The sequence below is a fragment of the Coregonus clupeaformis genome, unplaced genomic scaffold (genome assembly GCF_020615455.1).
Source record: "Coregonus clupeaformis isolate EN_2021a unplaced genomic scaffold, ASM2061545v1 scaf1588, whole genome shotgun sequence".
Classification (NCBI taxonomy): domain Eukaryota; kingdom Metazoa; phylum Chordata; class Actinopteri; order Salmoniformes; family Salmonidae; genus Coregonus; species Coregonus clupeaformis.
Window position 1 is genome coordinate 1 of NW_025535042.1, and position 19,594 is coordinate 19,594.

Consider the following 19,594-nt stretch of genomic DNA (forward strand, 5'->3'; position numbering starts at 1 on the left):
CCCAGACTAGACCAAGGAGTGGAATGTTAGCTAAACAGGTACCCAGACTAGACCAAGGAGTGGAATGTTAGCTAAACAGCGGTACCCAGACTAGACCAAGGAGTGGAATGTTAGCTAAACAGACTGGTACCCAGACTAGACCAAGGAGTGGAATGTTAGCTAAACAGACTGGTACCCAGACTAGACCAAGGAGTGGAATGTTAGCTAAACAGACTGGTACCCAGACTAGACCAAGGAGTGGAATGTTAGCTAAACAGACTGGTACCCAGACTAGACCAAGGAGTGGAATGTTAGCTAAACAGACTGGTACCCAGACTAGACCAAGGAGTGGAATGTTAGCTAAACAGACTGGTACCAGACTAGACCAAGGAGTGGAATGTTAGCTAAACAGACTGGTACCCAGACTAGACCAAGGAGTGGAATGTTAGCTAAACAGACTGGTACCCAGACTAGACCAAGGAGTGGAATGTTAGCTAAACAGACTGGTACCCAGACTAGACCAAGGAGTGGAATGTTAGCTAAACAGACTGGTACCCAGACTAGACCAAGGAGTGGAATGTTAGCTAAACAGACTGGTACCCAGACTAGACCAAGGAGTGGAATGTTAGCTAAACAGACTGGTACCCAGACTAGACCAAGGAGTGGAATGTTAGCTAAACAGGGTACCCAGACTAGACCAAGGAGTGGAATGTTAGCTAAACAGACTGGTACCCAGACTAGACCAAGGAGTGGAATGTTAGCTAAACAGACTGGTACCCAGACTAGACCAAGGAGTGGAATGTTAGCTAAACAGACTGGTACCAGACTAGACCAAGGAGTGGAATGTTAGCTAAACAGACTGGTACCCAGACTAGACCAAGGAGTGGAATGTTAGCTAAACAGACTGGTACCCAGACTAGACCAAGGAGTGGAATGTTAGCTAAACAGACTGGTACCAGACTAGACCAAGGAGTGGAATGTTAGCTAAACAGACTGGTACCCAGACTAGACCAAGGAGTGGAATGTTAGCTAAACAGACTGGTACCCAGACTAGACCAAGGAGTGGAATGTTAGCTAAACAGACTGGTACCCAGACTAGACCAAGGAGTGGAATGTTAGCTAAACAGGGTACCCAGACTAGACCAAGGAGTGGAATGTTAGCTAAACAGACTGGTACCCAGACTAGACCAAGGAGTGGAATGTTAGCTAAACAGACTGGTACCCAGACTAGACCAAGGAGTGGAATGTTAGCTAAACAGACTGGTACCAGACTAGACCAAGGAGTGGAATGTTAGCTAAACAGGTACCCAGACTAGACCAAGGAGTGGAATGTTAGCTAAACAGACTGGTACCAGACTAGACCAAGGAGTGGAATGTTAGCTAAACAGATGGTACCCAGACTAGACCAAGGAGTGGAATGTTAGCTAAACAGGTACCCAGACTAGACCAAGGAGTGGAATGTTAGCTAAACAGACTGGTACCCAGACTAGACCAAGGAGTGGAATGTTAGCTAAACAGACTGGTACCCAGACTAGACCAAGGAGTGGAATGTTAGCTAAACAGACTGGTACCCAGACTAGACCAAGGAGTGGAATGTTAGCTAAACAGACTGGTACCCAGACTAGACCAAGGAGTGGAATGTTAGCTAAACAGGTACCCAGACTAGACCAAGGAGTGGAATGTTAGCTAAACAGGTACCCAGACTAGACCAAGGAGTGGAATGTTAGCTAAACAGACTGGTACCAGACTAGACCAAGGAGTGGAATGTTAGCTAAACACAGGTACCCAGACTAGACCAAGGAGTGGAATGTTAGCTAAACAGGTACCCAGACTAGACCAAGGAGTGGAATGTTAGCTAAACAGACTGGTACCAGACTAGACCAAGGAGTGGAATGTTAGCTAAACAGACTGGTACCAGACTAGACCAAGGAGTGGAATGTTAGCTAAACAGACTGGTACCCAGACTAGACCAAGGAGTGGAATGTTAGCTAAACAGGTACCCAGACTAGACCAAGGAGTGGAATGTTAGCTAAACAGGTACCCAGACTAGACCAAGGAGTGGAATGTTAGCTAAACAGACTGGTCCAGACTAGACCAAGGAGTGGAATGTTAGCTAAACAGACTGGTACCCAGACTAGACCAAGGAGTGGAATGTTAGCTAAACAGACTGGTACCAGACTAGACCAAGGAGTGGAATGTTAGCTAAACAGACTGGTACCCAGACTAGACCAAGGAGTGGAATGTTAGCTAAACAGGTACCCAGACTAGACCAAGGAGTGGAATGTTAGCTAAACAGACTGGTACCAGACTAGACCAAGGAGAGGAATGTTATCTAAACAGACTGGTACCCAGACTAGACCAAGGAGTGGAATGTTAGCTAAACAGACTGGTACCCAGACTAGACCAAGGAGTGGAATGTTAGCTAAACAGACTGGTACCAGACTAGACCAAGGAGTGGAATGTTAGCTAAACAGACTGGTACCCAGACTAGACCAAGGAGTGGAATGTTAGCTAAACAGACTGGTACCAGACTAGACCAAGGAGTGGAATGTTAGCTAAACAGGTACCCAGACTAGACCAAGGAGTGGAATGTTAGCTAAACAGGTACCCAGACTAGACCAAGGAGTGGAATGTTAGCTAAACAGACTGGTACCCAGACTAGACCAAGGAGTGGAATGTTAGCTAAACAGACTGGTACCCAGACTAGACCAAGGAGTGGAATGTTAGCTAAACAGACTGGTACCAGACTAGACCAAGGAGTGGAATGTTAGCTAAACAGACTGGTACCAGACTAGACCAAGGAGTGGAATGTTAGCTAAACAGACTGGTACCCAGACTAGACCAAGGAGTGGAATGTTAGCTAAACAGACTGGTACCCAGACTAGACCAAGGAGTGGAATGTTAGCTAAACAGACTGGTACCAGACTAGACCAAGGAGTGGAATGTTAGCTAAACAGACTGGTACCAGACTAGACCAAGGAGTGGAATGTTAGCTAAACAGGTACCCAGACTAGACCAAGGAGTGGAATGTTAGCTAAACAGACAGGTACCCAGACTAGACCAAGGAGTGGAATGTTAGCTAAACAGGTACCCAGACTAGACCAAGGAGTGGAATGTTAGCTAAACAGGTACCCAGACTAGACCAAGGAGTGGAATGTTAGCTAAACAGACTGGTACCAGACTAGACCAAGGAGTGGAATGTTAGCTAAACAGGTACCCAGACTAGACCAAGGAGTGGAATGTTAGCTAAACAGACTGGTACCCAGACTAGACCAAGGAGTGGAATGTTAGCTAAACAGGTACCCAGACTAGACCAAGGAGTGGAATGTTAGCTAAACAGACTGGTACCCAGACTAGACCAAGGAGTGGAATGTTAGCTAAACAGACTGGTACCAGACTTTACCAAGGAGTGGAATGATAGCTAAACAGGTACCCAGACTAGACCAAGGAGTGGAATGTTAGCTAAACAGACAGGTACCCAGACTAGACCAAGGAGTGGAATGTTAGCTAAACAGGTACCCAGACTAGACCAAGGAGTGGAATGTTAGCTAAACAGGTACCCAGACTAGACCAAGGAGTGGAATGTTAGCTAAACAGACTGGTACCAGACTAGACCAAGGAGTGGAATGTTAGCTAAACAGGTACCCAGACTAGACCAAGGAGTGGAATGTTAGCTAAACAGACTGGTACCCAGACTAGACCAAGGAGTGGAATGTTAGCTAAACAGACGGTACCCAGACTAGACCAAGGAGTGGAATGTTAGCTAAACAGACTGGTACCAGACTAGACCAAGGAGTGGAATGTTAGCTAAACAGACTGGTACCCAGACTAGACCAAGGAGTGGAATGTTAGCTAAACAGGTACCCAGACTAGACCAAGGAGTGGAATGTTAGCTAAACAGACTGGTACCCAGACTAGACCAAGGAGTGGAATGTTAGCTAAACAGACTGGTACCCAGACTAGACCAAGGAGTGGAATGTTAGCTAAACAGACTGGTACCCAGACTAGACCAAGGAGTGGAATGTTATCTAAACAGACTGGTACCCAGACTAGACCAAGGAGTGGAATGTTAGCTAAACAGACTGGTACCAGACTAGACCAAGGAGTGGAATGTTAGCTAAACAGGTACCCAGACTAGACCAAGGAGTGGAATGTTAGCTAAACAGGTACCCAGACTAGACCAAGGAGTGGAATGTTAGCTAAACAGGTACCCAGACTAGACCAAGGAGTGGAATGTTAGCTAAACAAGGTACCCAGACTAGACCAAGGAGTGGAATGTTAGCTAAACACGGTACCCAGACTAGACCAAGGAGTGGAATGTTAGCTAAACAGACTGGTACCCAGACTAGACCAAGGAGTGGAATGTTAGCTAAACAGGTACCCAGACTAGACCAAGGAGTGGAATGTTAGCTAAACAGACTGGTACCCAGACTAGACCAAGGAGTGGAATGTTAGCTAAACAGACTGGTACCAGACTAGACCAAGGAGTGGAATGTTAGCTAAACAGGTACCCAGACTAGACCAAGGAGTGGAATGTTAGCTAAACAGACTGGTACCCAGACTAGACCAAGGAGTGGAATGTTAGATAAACAGACTGGTACCAGACTAGACCAAGGAGTGGAATGTTAGCTAAACAGACTGGTACCCAGACTAGACCAAGGAGTGGAATGTTAGCTAAACAGAGGTACCCAGACTAGACCAAGGAGTGGAATGTTAGCTAAACAGACTGGTACCAGACTAGACCAAGGAGTGGAATGTTAGCTAAACAGGTACCCAGACTAGACCAAGGAGTGGAATGTTAGCTAAACAGGTACCCAGACTAGACCAAGGAGTGGAATGTTAGCTAAACAGACTGGTACCCAGACTAGACCAAGGAGTGGAATGTTAGCTAAACAGACTGGTACCAGACTAGACCAAGGAGTGGAATGTTAGCTAAACAGGTACCCAGACTAGACCAAGGAGTGGAATGTTAGCTAAACAGACTGGTACCCAGACTAGACCAAGGAGTGGAATGTTAGCTAAACAGACTGGTACCCAGACTAGACCAAGGAGTGGAATGTTAGCTAAACAGGTACCCAGACTAGACTAAGGAGTGGAATGTTAGCTAAACAGACTGGTACCCAGACTAGACCAAGGAGTGGAATGTTAGCTAAACAGACTGGTACCCAGACTAGACCAAGGAGTGGAATGTTAGCTAAACAGGTACCCAGACTAGACCAAGGAGTGGAATTTAGCTAAACAGACTGATACCAGACTAGACCAAGGAGTGGAATGTTAGCTAAACAGACTGGTACCCAGACTAGACCAAGGAGTGGAATGTTAGCTAAACAGACTGGTACCCAGACTAGACCAAGGAGTGGAATGTTAGCTAAACAGACTGGTACCCAGACTAGACCAAGGAGTGGAATGTTAGCTAAACAGACTGGTACCAGACTAGACCAATGAGTGGAATGTTAGCTAAACAGACTGGTACCAGACTAGACCAAGGAGTGGAATGTTAGCTAAACAGACTGGTACCAGACTAGACCAAGGAGTGGAATGTTAGCTAAACAGAGGTACCCAGACTAGACCAAGGAGTGGAATGTTAGCTAAACAGACTGGTACCAGACTAGACCAAGGAGTGGAATGTTAGCTAAACAGACTGGTACCCAGACTAGACCAAGGAGTGGAATGTTAGCTAAACAGGTACCCAGACTAGACCAAGGAGTGGAATGTTAGCTAAACAGACTGGTACCCAGACTAGACCAAGGAGTGGAATGTTAGCTAAACAGACTGGTACCCAGACTAGACCAAGGAGGGGAATGTTAGCTAAACAGACTGGTACCCAGACTAGACAAAGGAGTGGAATGATAGCTAAACAGACTGGTACCAGACTAGACCAAGGAGTGGAATGTTAGCTAAACAGACTGGTACCAGACTAGACCAAGGAGTGGAATGTTAAGCTAAACAGACTGGTACCCAGACTAGACCAAGGAGTGGAATGTTAGCTAAACAGGTACCCAGACTAGACCAAGGAGTGGAATGTTAGCTAAACAGACTGGTACCCAGACTAGACCAAGGAGTGGAATGTTAGCTAAACAGACTGGTACCCAGACTAGACCAAGGAGTGGAATGTTAGCTAAACAGACTGGTACCAGACTAGACCAAGGAGTGGAATGTTAGCTAAACAGATACCCAGACTAGACCAAGGAGTGGAATGTTAGCTAAACAGCTGGTACCCAGACTAGACCAAGGAGTGGAATGTTAGCTAAACAGGTACCTAGACTAGACCAAGGAGTGGAATGTTAGCTAAACAGGTACCCAGACTAGACCAAGGAGTGGAATGTTAGCTAAACAGACTGGTACCCAGACTAGACCAAGGAGTGGAATGTTAGCTAAACAGGTACCCAGACTAGACCAAGGAGTGGAATGTTAGCTAAACAGACTGGTACCCAGACTAGACCAAGGAGTGGAATGTTAGCTAAACAGACTGGTACCAGACTAGACCAAGGAGTGGAATGTTAGCTAAACAGGTACCCAGACTAGACCAAGGAGTGGAATGTTAGCTAAACAGACTGGTACCCAGACTAGACCAAGGAGTGGAATGTTAGATAAACAGACTGGTACCAGACTAGACCAAGGAGTGGAATGTTAGCTAAACAGACTGGTACCCAGACTAGACCAAGGAGTGGAATGTTAGCTAAACAGGGTACCCAGACTAGACCAAGGAGTGGAATGTTAGCTAAACAGACTGGTACCAGACTAGACCAAGGAGTGGAATGTTAGCTAAACAGGTACCCAGACTAGACCAAGGAGTGGAATGTTAGCTAAACAGAGGTACCCAGACTAGACCAAGGAGTGGAATGTTAGCTAAACAGACTGGTACCCAGACTAGACCAAGGAGTGGAATGTTAGCTAAACAGACTGGTACCCAGACTAGACCAAGGAGTGGAATGTTAGCTAAACAGGTACCCAGACTAGACCAAGGAGTGGAATGTTAGCTAAACAGACTGGTACCCAGACTAGACCAAGGAGTGGAATGTTAGCTAAACAGACTGGTACCCAGACTAGACCAAGGAGTGGAATGTTAGCTAAACATGGTACCCAGACTAGACCAAGGAGTGGAATGTTAGCTAAACAGACTGGTACCAGACTAGACCAAGGAGTGGAATGTTAGCTAAACAGACTGGTACCCAGACTAGACCAAGGAGTGGAATGTTAGCTAAACAGACTGGTACCCAGACTAGACCAAGGAGTGGAATGTTAGCTAAACAGACTGGTACCCAGACTAGACCAAGGAGTGGAATGTTAGCTAAACAGACTGGTACCCAGACTAGACCAAGGAGTGGAATGTTAGCTAAACAGACTGGTACCCAGACTAGACCAATGAGTGGAATGTTAGCTAAACAGACTGGTACCCAGACTAGACCAAGGAGTGGAATGTTAGCTAAACAGACTGGTACCAGACTAGACCAAGGAGTGGAATGTTAGCTAAACAGGTACCCAGACTAGACCAAGGAGTGGAATGTTAGCTAAACAGACTGGTACCAGACTAGACCAAGGAGTGGAATGTTAGCTAAACAGACTGGTACCCAGACTAGACCAAGGAGTGGAATGTTAGCTAAACAGGTACCCAGACTAGACCAAGGAGTGGAATGTTAGCTAAACAGACTGGTACCCAGACTAGACCAAGGAGTGGAATGTTAGCTAAACAGACTGGTACCCAGACTAGACCAAGGAGTGGAATGTTAGCTAAACAGGTACCCAGACTAGACAAGGAGTGGAATGATAGCTAAACAGACTGGTACCAGACTAGACCAAGGAGTGGAATGTTAGCTAAACAGACTGGTACCAGACTAGACCAAGGAGTGGAATGTTAAGCTAAACAGACTGGTACCCAGACTAGACCAAGGAGTGGAATGTTAGCTAAACAGGTACCCAGACTAGACCAAGGAGTGGAATGTTAGCTAAACAGACTGGTACCCAGACTAGACCAAGGAGTGGAATGTTAGCTAAACAGACTGGTACCCAGACTAGACCAAGGAGTGGAATGTTAGCTAAACAGACTGGTACCAGACTAGACCAAGGAGTGGAATGTTAGCTAAACAGGTACCCAGACTAGACCAAGGAGTGGAATGTTAGCTAAACAGACTGGTACCCAGACTAGACCAAGGAGTGGAATGTTAGCTAAACAGACTGGTACCCAGACTAGACCAAGGAGTGGAATGTTAGCTAAACAGACTGGTACCCAGACTAGACCAAGGAGTGGAATGTTAGCTAAACAGACTGGTACCCAGACTAGACCAAGGAGTGGAATGTTAGCTAAACAGACTGGTACCCAGACTAGACCAAGGAGTGGAATGTTAGCTAAACAGACTGGTACCCAGACTAGACCAAGGAGTGGAATGATAGCTAAACAGACTGGTACCAGACTAGACCAAGGAGTGGAATGTTAGCTAAACAGACTGGTACCAGACTAGACCAAGGAGTGGAATGTTAGCTAAACAGACTGGTACCCAGACTAGACCAAGGAGTGGAATGTTAGCTAAACAGGTACCCAGACTAGACCAAGGAGTGGAATGTTAGCTAAACAGACTGGTACCAGACTAGACCAAGGAGTGGAATGTTAGCTAAACAGGGTACCCAGACTAGACCAAGGAGTGGAATGTTAGCTAAACAGGTACCCAGACTAGACCAAGGAGTGGAATGTTAGCTAAACAGACTGGTACCCAGACTAGACCAAGGAGTGGAATGTTAGCTAAACAGACTGGTACCAGACTAGACCAAGGAGTGGAATGTTAGCTAAACAGGTACCCAGACTAGACCAAGGAGTGGAATGTTAGCTAAACAGACTGGTACCCAGACTAGACCAAGGAGTGGAATGTTAGCTAAACAGACTGGTACCCAGACTAGACCAAGGAGTGGAATGTTAGCTAAACAGGTACCCAGACTAGACCAAGGAGTGGAATGTTAGCTAAACAGACTGATACCAGACTAGACCAAGGAGTGGAATGTTAGCTAAACAGACTGGTACCCAGACTAGACCAAGGAGTGGAATGTTAGCTAAACAGACTGGTACCCAGACTAGACCAAGGAGTGGAATGTTAGCTAAACAGACTGGTACCCAGACTAGACCAAGGAGTGGAATGTTAGCTAAACAGACTGGTACCCAGACTAGACCAAGGAGTGGAATGTTAGCTAAACAGACTGGTACCAGACTAGACCAATGAGTGGAATGTTAGCTAAACAGACTGGTACCAGACTAGACCAAGGAGTGGAATGTTAGCTAAACAGACTGGTACCAGACTAGACCAAGGAGTGGAATGTTAGCTAAACAGGTACCCAGACTAGACCAAGGAGTGGAATGTTAGCTAAACAGACTGGTACCAGACTAGACCAAGGAGTGGAATGTTAGCTAAACAGACTGGTACCCAGACTAGACCAAGGAGTGGAATGTTAGCTAAACAGGTACCCAGACTAGACCAAGGAGTGGAATGTTAGCTAAACAGACTGGTACCCAGACTAGACCAAGGAGTGGAATGTTAGCTAAACAGACTGGTACCCAGACTAGACCAAGGAGTGGAATGTTAGCTAAACAGACTGGTACCCAGACTAGACCAAGGAGTGGAATGATAGCTAAACAGACTGGTACCAGACTAGACCAAGGAGTGGAATGTTAGCTAAACAGACTGGTACCAGACTAGACCAAGGAGTGGAATGTTAGCTAAACAGACTGGTACCCAGACTAGACCAAGGAGTGGAATGTTAGCTAAACAGGTACCCAGACTAGACCAAGGAGTGGAATGTTAGCTAAACAGACTGGTACCCAGACTAGACCAAGGAGTGGAATGTTAGCTAAACAGACTGGTACCCAGACTAGACCAAGGAGTGGAATGTTAGCTAAACAGACTGGTACCAGACTAGACCAAGGAGTGGAATGTTAGCTAAACAGGTACCCAGACTAGACCAAGGAGTGGAATGTTAGCTAAACAGACTAGTACCAGACTAGACCAAGGAGTGGAATGTTAGCTAAACAGACTGGTACCCAGACTAGACCAAGGAGTGGAATGTTAGCTAAACAGGTACCCAGACTGGACCAAGGAGTGGAATGTTAGCTAAACAGACTGGTACCCAGACTAGACCAAGGAGTGGAATGTTAGCTAAACAGACTGGTACCCAGACTAGACCAAGGAGTGGAATGATAGCTAAACAGACTGGTACCAGACTAGACCAAGGAGTGGAATGTTAGCTAAACAGACTGGTACCAGACTAGACCAAGGAGTGGAATGTTAGCTAAACAGACTGGTACCCAGACTAGACCAAGGAGTGGAATGTTAGCTAAACAGGTACCCAGACTAGACCAAGGAGTGGAATGTTAGCTAAACAGGTACCCAGACTAGACCAAGGAGTGGAATGTTAGCTAAACAGACTGGTACCAGACTAGACCAAGGAGTGGAATGTTAGCTAAACAGGTACCCAGACTAGACCAAGGAGTGGAATGTTAGCTAAACAGGTACCCAGACTAGACCAAGGAGTGGAATGTTAGCTAAACAGACTGGTACCAGACTAGACCAAGGAGTGGAATGTTAGCTAAACAGACTGGTACCAGACTAGACCAAGGAGTGGAATGTTAGCTAAACAGACTGGTACCCAGACTAGACCAAGGAGTGGAATGTTAAATAAACAGGTACCCAGACTAGACCAAGGAGTGGAATGTTAGCTAAACAGGTACCCAGACTAGACCAAGGAGTTTAATGTTAGCTAAACAGACTGGTACCAGACTAGACCAAGGAGTGGAATGTTAGCTAAACAGACTGGTACCCAGACTAGACCAAGGAGTGGAATGTTAGCTAAACAGACTGGTACCCAGACTAGACCAAGGAGTGGAATGTTAGCTAAACAGACTGGTACCCAGACTAGACCAAGGAGTGGAATGTTAGCTAAACAGACTGGTACCCAGACTAGACCAAGGAGTGGAATGTTAGCTAAACAGACTGGTACCCAGACTAGACCAAGGAGTGGAATGTTAGCTAAACAGACTGGTACCAGACTAGACCAAGGAGTGGAATGTTAGCTAAACAGACTGGTACCAGACTAGACCAAGGAGTGGAATGTTAGCTAAACAGACTGGTACCCAGACTAGACCAAGGAGTGGAATGTTAGCTAAACAGACTGGTACCAGACTAGACCAAGGAGTGGAATGTTAGCTAAACAGACTGGTACCCAGACTAGACCAAGGAGTGGAATGTTAGCTAAACAGGTACCCAGACTAGACCAAGGAGTGGAATGTTAGCTAAACAGACTGGTACCCAGACTAGACCAAGGAGTGGAATGTTAGCTAAACAGACTGGTACCAGACTAGACCAAGGAGTGGATTGTTAGCTAAACAGACTGGTACCCAGACTAGACCAAGGAGTGGAATGTTAGCTAAACAGGTACCCAGACTAGACCAAGGAGTGGAATGTTAGCTAAACAGACTGGTACCAGACTAGACCAAGGAGTGGAATGTTAGCTAAACAGACTGGCACCCAGACTAGACCAAGGAGTGGAATGTTAGCTAAACAGACTGGTACCAGACTAGACCAAGGAGTGGAATGTTAGCTAAACAGACTGGTACCCAGACTAGACCAAGGAGTGGAATGTTAGCTAAACAGACTGGTACCCAGACTAGACCAAGGAGTGGAATGTTAGCTAAACAGGTACCAGACTAGACCAAGGAGTGGAATGTTAGCTAAACAGACTGGTACCCAGACTAGACCAAGGAGTGGAATGTTATCTAAACAGACTGGTACCAGACTAGACCAAGGAGTGGAATGTTAGCTAAACAGACTGGTACCAGACTAGACCAAGGAGTGGAATGTTAGCTATACAGACTGGTACCAGACTAGACCAAGGAGTGGAATGTTAGCTAAACAGGTACCCAGACTAGACCAAGGAGTGGAATGTTAGCTAAACAGACTGGTACCAGACTAGACCAAGGAGTGGAATGTTAGCTAAACAGACTGGTACCCAGACTAGACCAAGGAGTGGAATGTTAGCTAAACAGACTGGTACCCAGACTAGACCAAGGAGTGGAATGTTAGCTAAACAGACTGGTACCAGACTAGACCAAGGAGTGGAATGTTAGCTAAACAGACTGGTACCCAGACTAGACCAAGGAGTGGAATGTTAGCTAAACAGACTGGTACCCAGACTAGACCAAGGAGTGGAATGTTAGCTAAACAGACTGGTACCAGACTAGACCAAGGAGTGGAATGTTAGCTAAACAGACTGGTACCAAGACTAGACCAAGGAGTGGAATGTTAGCTAAACAGGTACCCAGACTAGACCAAGGAGTGGAATGTTAGCTAAACAGGTACCCAGACTAGACCAAGGAGTGGAATGTTAGCTAAACAGACTGGTACCAGACTAGACCAAGGAGTGGAATGTTAGCTAAACAGGTACCCAGACTAGACCAAGGAGTGGAATGTTAGCTAAACAGACTGGTACCAGACTAGACCAAGGAGTGGAATGTTAGCTAAACAGACTGGTACCCAGACTAGACCAAGGAGTGGAATGTTAGCTAAACAGACTGGTACCCAGACTAGACCAAGGAGTGGAATGTTAGCTAAACAGACTGGTACCCAGACTAGACCAAGGAGTGGAATGTTAGCTAAACAGACTGGTACCAGACTAGACCAAGGAGTGGAATGTTAGCTAAACAGACTGGTACCCAGACTAGACCAAGGAGTGGAATGTTAGCTAAACAGACTGGTACCCAGACTAGACCAAGGAGTGGAATGTTAGCTAAACAGACTGGTACCAGACTAGACCAAGGAGTGGAATGTTAGCTAAACAGACTGGTACCCAGACTAGACCAAGGAGTGGAATGTTAGCTAAACAGACTGGTACCAGACTAGACCAAGGAGTGGAATGTTAGCTAAACAGACTGGTACCCAGACTAGACCAAGGAGTGGAATGTTAGCTAAAGAGACTGGTACCAGACTAGACCAAGGAGTGGAATGTTAGCTAAACAGGTACCCAGACTAGACCAAGGAGTGGAATGATAGCTAAACAGACTGGTACCCAGACTAGACCAAGGAGTGGAATGTTAGCTAAACAGACTGGTACCCAGACTAGACCAAGGAGTGGAATGTTAGCTAAACAGACTGGTACCAGACTAGACCAAGGAGTGGAATGTTAGCTAAACAGGTACCCAGACTAGACCAAGGAGTGGAATGATAGCTAAACAGACTGGTACCAGACTAGACCAAGGAGTGGAATGTTAGCTAAACAGACTGGTACCAGACTAGACCAAGGAGTGGAATGTTAGCTAAACAGGTACCCAGACTAGACCAAGGAGTGGAATGATAGCTAAACAGACTGGTACCAGACTAGACCAAGGAGTGGAATGTTAGCTAAACAGACTGGTACCAGACTAGACCAAGGAGTGGAATGTTAGCTAAACAGACTGGTACCAGACTAGACCAAGGAGTGGAATGTTAGCTAAACAGGTACCCAGACTAGACCAAGGAGTGGAATGTTAGCTAAACAGACTGGTACCAGACTAGACCAAGGAGTGGAATGTTAGCTAAACAGACTGGTACCAGACTAGACCAAGGAGTGGAATGTTAGCTAAACAGACTGGTACCAGACTAGACCAAGGAGTGGAATGTTAGCTAAACAGACTGGTACCAGACTAGACCAAGGAGTGGAATGTTAGCTAAACAGACTGGTACCAGACTAGACCAAGGAGTGGAATGTTAGCTAAACAGACTGGTACCAGACTAGACTAAGGAGTGGAATGTTAGCTAAACAGACTGGTCCAGACTAGACCAAGGAGTGGAATGTTAGCTAAACAGACTGGTACCCAGACTAGACCAAGGAGTGGAATGTTAGCTAAACAGACTGGTACCCAGACTAGACCAAGGAGTGGAATGTTAGCTAAATAGACTGGTACCAGACTAGACCAAGGAGTGGAATGTTAGCTAAACAGACTGGTACCCAGACTAGACCAAGGAGGGGAATGTTAGCTAAACAGACTGGTACCCAGACTAGACAAAGGAGTGGAATGATAGCTAAACAGACTGGTACCAGACTAGACCAAGGAGTGGAATGTTAGCTAAACAGACTGGTACCAGACTAGACCAAGGAGTGGAATTTTAAGCTAAACAGACTGGTACCCAGACTAGACCAAGGAGTGGAATGTTAGCTAAACAGGTACCCAGACTAGACCAAGGAGTGGAATGTTAGCTAAACAGACTGGTACCCAGACTAGACCAAGGAGTGGAATGTTAGCTAAACAGACTGGTACCCAGACTAGACCAAGGAGTGGAATGTTAGCTAAACAGACTGGTACCAGACTAGACCAAGGAGTGGAATGTTAGCTAAACAGATACCCAGACTAGACCAAGGAGTGGAATGTTAGCTAAACAGGTACCCAGACTAGACCAAGGAGTGGAATGTTAGCTAAACAGGTACCTAGACTAGACCAAGGAGTGGAATGTTAGCTAAACAGGTACCCAGACTAGACCAAGGAGTGGAATGTTAGCTAAACAGACTGGTACCCAGACTAGACCAAGGAGTGGAATGTTAGCTAAACAGGTACCCAGACTAGACCAAGGAGTGGAATGTTAGCTAAACAGACTGGTACCCAGACTAGACCAAGGAGTGGAATGTTAGCTAAACAGACTGGTACCAGACTAGACCAAGGAGTGGAATGTTAGCTAAACAGGTACCCAGACTAGACCAAGGAGTGGAATGTTAGCTAAACAGACTGGTACCCAGACTAGACCAAGGAGTGGAATGTTAGATAAACAGACTGGTACCAGACTAGACCAAGGAGTGGAATGTTAGCTAAACAGACTGGTACCCAGACTAGACCAAGGAGTGGAATGTTAGCTAAACAGGTACCCAGACTAGACCAAGGAGTGGAATGTTAGCTAAACAGACTGGTACCAGACTAGACCAAGGAGTGGAATGTTAGCTAAACAGGTACCCAGACTAGACCAAGGAGTGGAATGTTAGCTAAACAGGTACCCAGACTAGACCAAGGAGTGGAATGTTAGCTAAACAGACTGGTACCCAGACTAGACCAAGGAGTGGAATGTTAAATAAACAGGTACCCAGACTAGACCAAGGAGTGGAATGTTAGCTAAACAGGTACCCAGACTAGACCAAGGAGTTTAATGTTAGCTAAACAGACTGGTACCAGACTAGACCAAGGAGTGGAATGTTAGCTAAACAGACTGGTACCCAGACTAGACCAAGGAGTGGAATGTTAGCTAAACAGACTGGTACCCAGACTAGACCAAGGAGTGGAATGTTAGCTAAACAGACTGGTACCCAGACTAGACCAAGGAGTGGAATGTTAGCTAAACAGACTGGTACCCAGACTAGACCAAGGAGTGGAATGTTAGCTAAACAGACTGGTACCCAGACTAGACCAAGGAGTGGAATGTTAGCTAAACAGACTGGTACCAGACTAGACCAAGGAGTGGAATGTTAGCTAAACAGACTGGTACCAGACTAGACCAAGGAGTGGAATGTTAGCTAAACAGACTGGTACCCAGACTAGACCAAGGAGTGGAATGTTAGCTAAACAGACTGGTACCAGACTAGACCAAGGAGTGGAATGTTAGCTAAACAGACTGGTACCCAGACTAGACCAAGGAGTGGAATGTTAGCTAAACAGGTACCCAGACTAGACCAAGGAGTGGAATGTTAGCTAAACAGACTGGTACCCAGACTAGACCAAGGAGTGGAATGTTAGCTAAACAGACTGGTACCCAGACTAGACCAAGGAGTGGAATGTTAGCTAAACAGGGTACCCAGACTAGACCAAGGAGTGGAATGTTAGCTAAACAGGTACCCAGACTAGACCAAGGAGTGGAATGTTAGCTAAACAGACTGGTACCAGACTAGACCAAGGAGTGGAATGTTAGCTAAACAGCGGTACCCAGACTAGACCAAGGAGTGGAATGTTAGCTAAACAGACTGGTACCAGACTAGACCAAGGAGTGGAATGTTAGCTAAACAGACTGGTACCCAGACTAGACCAAGGAGTGGAATGTTAGCTAAACAGACTGGTACCCAGACTAGACCAAGGAGTGGAATGTTAGCTAAACAGGTACCAGACTAGACCAAGGAGTGGAATGTTAGCTAAACAGACTGGTACCCAGACTAGACCAAGGAGTGGAATGTTAGCTAAACAGACTGGTACCCAGACTAGACCAAGGAGTGGAATGTTAGCTAAACAGACTGGTACCCAGACTAGACCAAGGAGTGGAATGTTAGCTAAACAGACTGGTACCCAGACTAGACCAAGGAGTGGAATGTTAGCTAAACAGACTGGTACCCAGACTAGACCAAGGAGTGGAATGTTAGCTAAACAGACTGGTACCCAGACTAGACCAAGGAGTGGAATGTTAGCTAAACAGACTGGTACCCAGACTAGACCAAGGAGTGGAATGTTAGCTAAACAGGTACCCAGACTAGACCAAGGAGTGGAATGTTAGCTAAACAGACTGGTACCAGACTAGACCAAGGAGTGGAATGTTAGCTAAACAGGTACCCAGACTAGACCAAGGAGTGGAATGTTAGCTAAACAGACTGGTACCAGACTAGACCAAGGAGTGGAATGTTAGCTAAACAGACTGGTACCCAGACTAGACCAAGGAGTGGAATGTTAGCTAAACAGACTGGTACCCAGACTAGACCAAGGAGTGGAATGTTAGCTAAACAGACTGGTACCCAGACTAGACCAAGGAGTGGAATGTTAGCTAAACAGACTGGTACCAGACTAGACCAAGGAGTGGAATGTTAGCTAAACAGACTGGTACCCAGACTAGACCAAGGAGTGGAATGTTAGCTAAACAGACTGGTACCCAGACTAGACCAAGGAGTGGAATGTTAGCTAAACAGACTGGTACCAGACTAGACCAAGGAGTGGAATGTTAGCTAAACAGACTGGTACCCAGACTAGACCAAGGAGTGGAATGTTAGCTAAACAGACTGGTACCAGACTAGACCAAGGAGTGGAATGTTAGCTAAACAGACTGGTACCCAGACTAGACCAAGGAGTGGAATGTTAGCTAAAGAGACTGGTACCAGACTAGACCAAGGAGTGGAATGTTAGCTAAACAGCTGGTACCCAGACTAGACCAAGGAGTGGAATGTTAGCTAAACAGACTGGTACCCAGACTAGACCAAGGAGTGGAATGTTAGCTAAACAGACTGGTACCCAGACTAGACCAAGGAGTGGAATGTTAGCTAAACAGACTGGTACCAGACTAGACCAAGGAGTGGAATGTTAGCTAAACAGACGGTACCCAGACTAGACCAAGGAGTGGAATGTTAGCTAAACAGACTGGTACCAGACTAGACCAAGGAGTGGAATGTTAGCTAAACAGACTGGTACCCAGACTAGACCAAGGAGTGGAATGTTAGCTAAACAGGGTACCCAGACTAGACCAAGGAGTGGAATGATAGCTAAACAGACTGGTACCAGACTAGACCAAGGAGTGGAATGTTAGCTAAACAGACTGGTACCAGACTAGACCAAGGAGTGGAATGTTAGCTAAACAGACTGGTACCAGACTAGACCAAGGAGTGGAATGTTAGCTAAACAGGTACCCAGACTAGACCAAGGAGTGGAATGTTAGCTAAACAGACTGGTACCAGACTAGACCAAGGAGTGGAATGTTAGCTAAACAGACTGGTACCAGACTAGACCAAGGAGTGGAATGTTAGCTAAACAGACTGGTACCAGACTAGACCAAGGAGTGGAATGTTAGCTAAACAGACTGGTACCAGACTAGACCAAGGAGTGGAATGTTAGCTAAACAGACTGGTCCAGACTAGACCAAGGAGTGGAATGTTAGCTAAACAGACTGGTACCCAGACTAGACCAAGGAGTGGAATGTTAGCTAAACAGACTGGTACCCAGACTAGACCAAGGAGTGGAATGTTAGCTAAATAGACTGGTACCAGACTAGACCAAGGAGTGGAATGTTAGCTAAACAGACTGGTACCCAGACTAGACCAAGGAGTGGAATGTTAGCTAAACAGACTGGTACCCAGACTAGACCAAGGAGTGGAATGATAGCTAAACAGACTGGTACCAGACTAGACCAAGGAGTGGAATGTTAGCTAAACAGACTGGTACCAGACTAGACCAAGGAGTGGAATGTTAGCTAAACAGACTGGTACCCAGACTAGACCAAGGAGTGGAATGTTAGCTAAACAGCGGTACCCAGACTAGACCAAGGAGTGGAATGTTAGCTAAACAGACTGGTACCCAGACTAGACCAAGGAGTGGAATGTTAGCTAAACAGACTGGTACCCAGACTAGACCAAGGAGTGGAATGTTAGCTAAACAGACTGGTACCAGACTAGACCAAGGAGTGGAATGTTAGCTAAACAGATACCCAGACTAGACCAAGGAGTGGAATGTTAGCTAAACAGGTACCCAGACTAGACCAAGGAGTGGAATGTTAGCTAAACAGGTACCTAGACTAGACCAAGGAGTGGAATGTTAGCTAAACAGCTGGTACCCAGACTAGACCAAGGAGTGGAATGTTAGCTAAACAGACTGGTACCCAGACTAGACCAAGGAGTGGAATGTTAGCTAAACAGATGGTACCCAGACTAGACCAAGGAGTGGAATGTTAGCTAAACAGACTGGTACCCAGACTAGACCAAGGAGTGGAATGTTAGCTAAACAGACTGGTACCAGACTAGACCAAGGAGTGGAATGTTAGCTAAACAGGTACCCAGACTAGACCAAGGAGTGGAATGTTAGCTAAACAGACTGGTACCCAGACTAGACCAAGGAGTGGAATGTTAGATAAACAGACTGGTACCAGACTAGACCAAGGAGTGGAATGTTAGCTAAACAGACTGGTACCCAGACTAGACCAAGGAGTGGAATGTTAGCTAAACAGGTACCCAGACTAGACCAAGGAGTGGAATGTTAGCTAAACAGACTGGTACCAGACTAGACCAAGGGAGTGGAATGTTAGCTAAACATGGTACCCAGACTAGACCAAGGAGTGGAATGTTAGCTAAACAGGTACCCAGACTAGACCAAGGAGTGGAATGTTAGCTAAACAGACTGGTACCCAGACTAGACCAAGGAGTGGAATGTTAGCTAAACAGACTGGTACCCAGACTAGACCAAGGAGTGGAATGTTAGCTAAACAGGTACCCAGACTAGACCAAGGAGTGGAATGTTAGCTAAACAGACTGGTACCCAGACTAGACCAAGGAGTGGAATGTTAGCTAAACAGACTGGTACCCAGACTAGACCAAGGAGTGGAATGTTAGCTAAACAGGTACCCAGACTAGACCAAGGAGTGGAATGTTAGCTAAACAGACTGGTACCCAGACTAGACCAAGGAGTGGAATGTTAGCTAAACAGACTGGTACCCAGACTAGACCAAGGAGTGGAATGTTAGCTAAACAGGTACCCAGACTAGACCAAGGAGTGGAATGTTAGCTAAACAGACTGGTACCAGACTAGACCAAGGAGTGGAATGTTAGCTAAACAGACTGGTACCCAGACTAGACCAAGGAGTGGAATGTTAGCTAAACAGACTGGTACCCAGACTAGACCAAGGAGTGGAATGTTAGCTAAACAGACTGGTACCCAGACTAG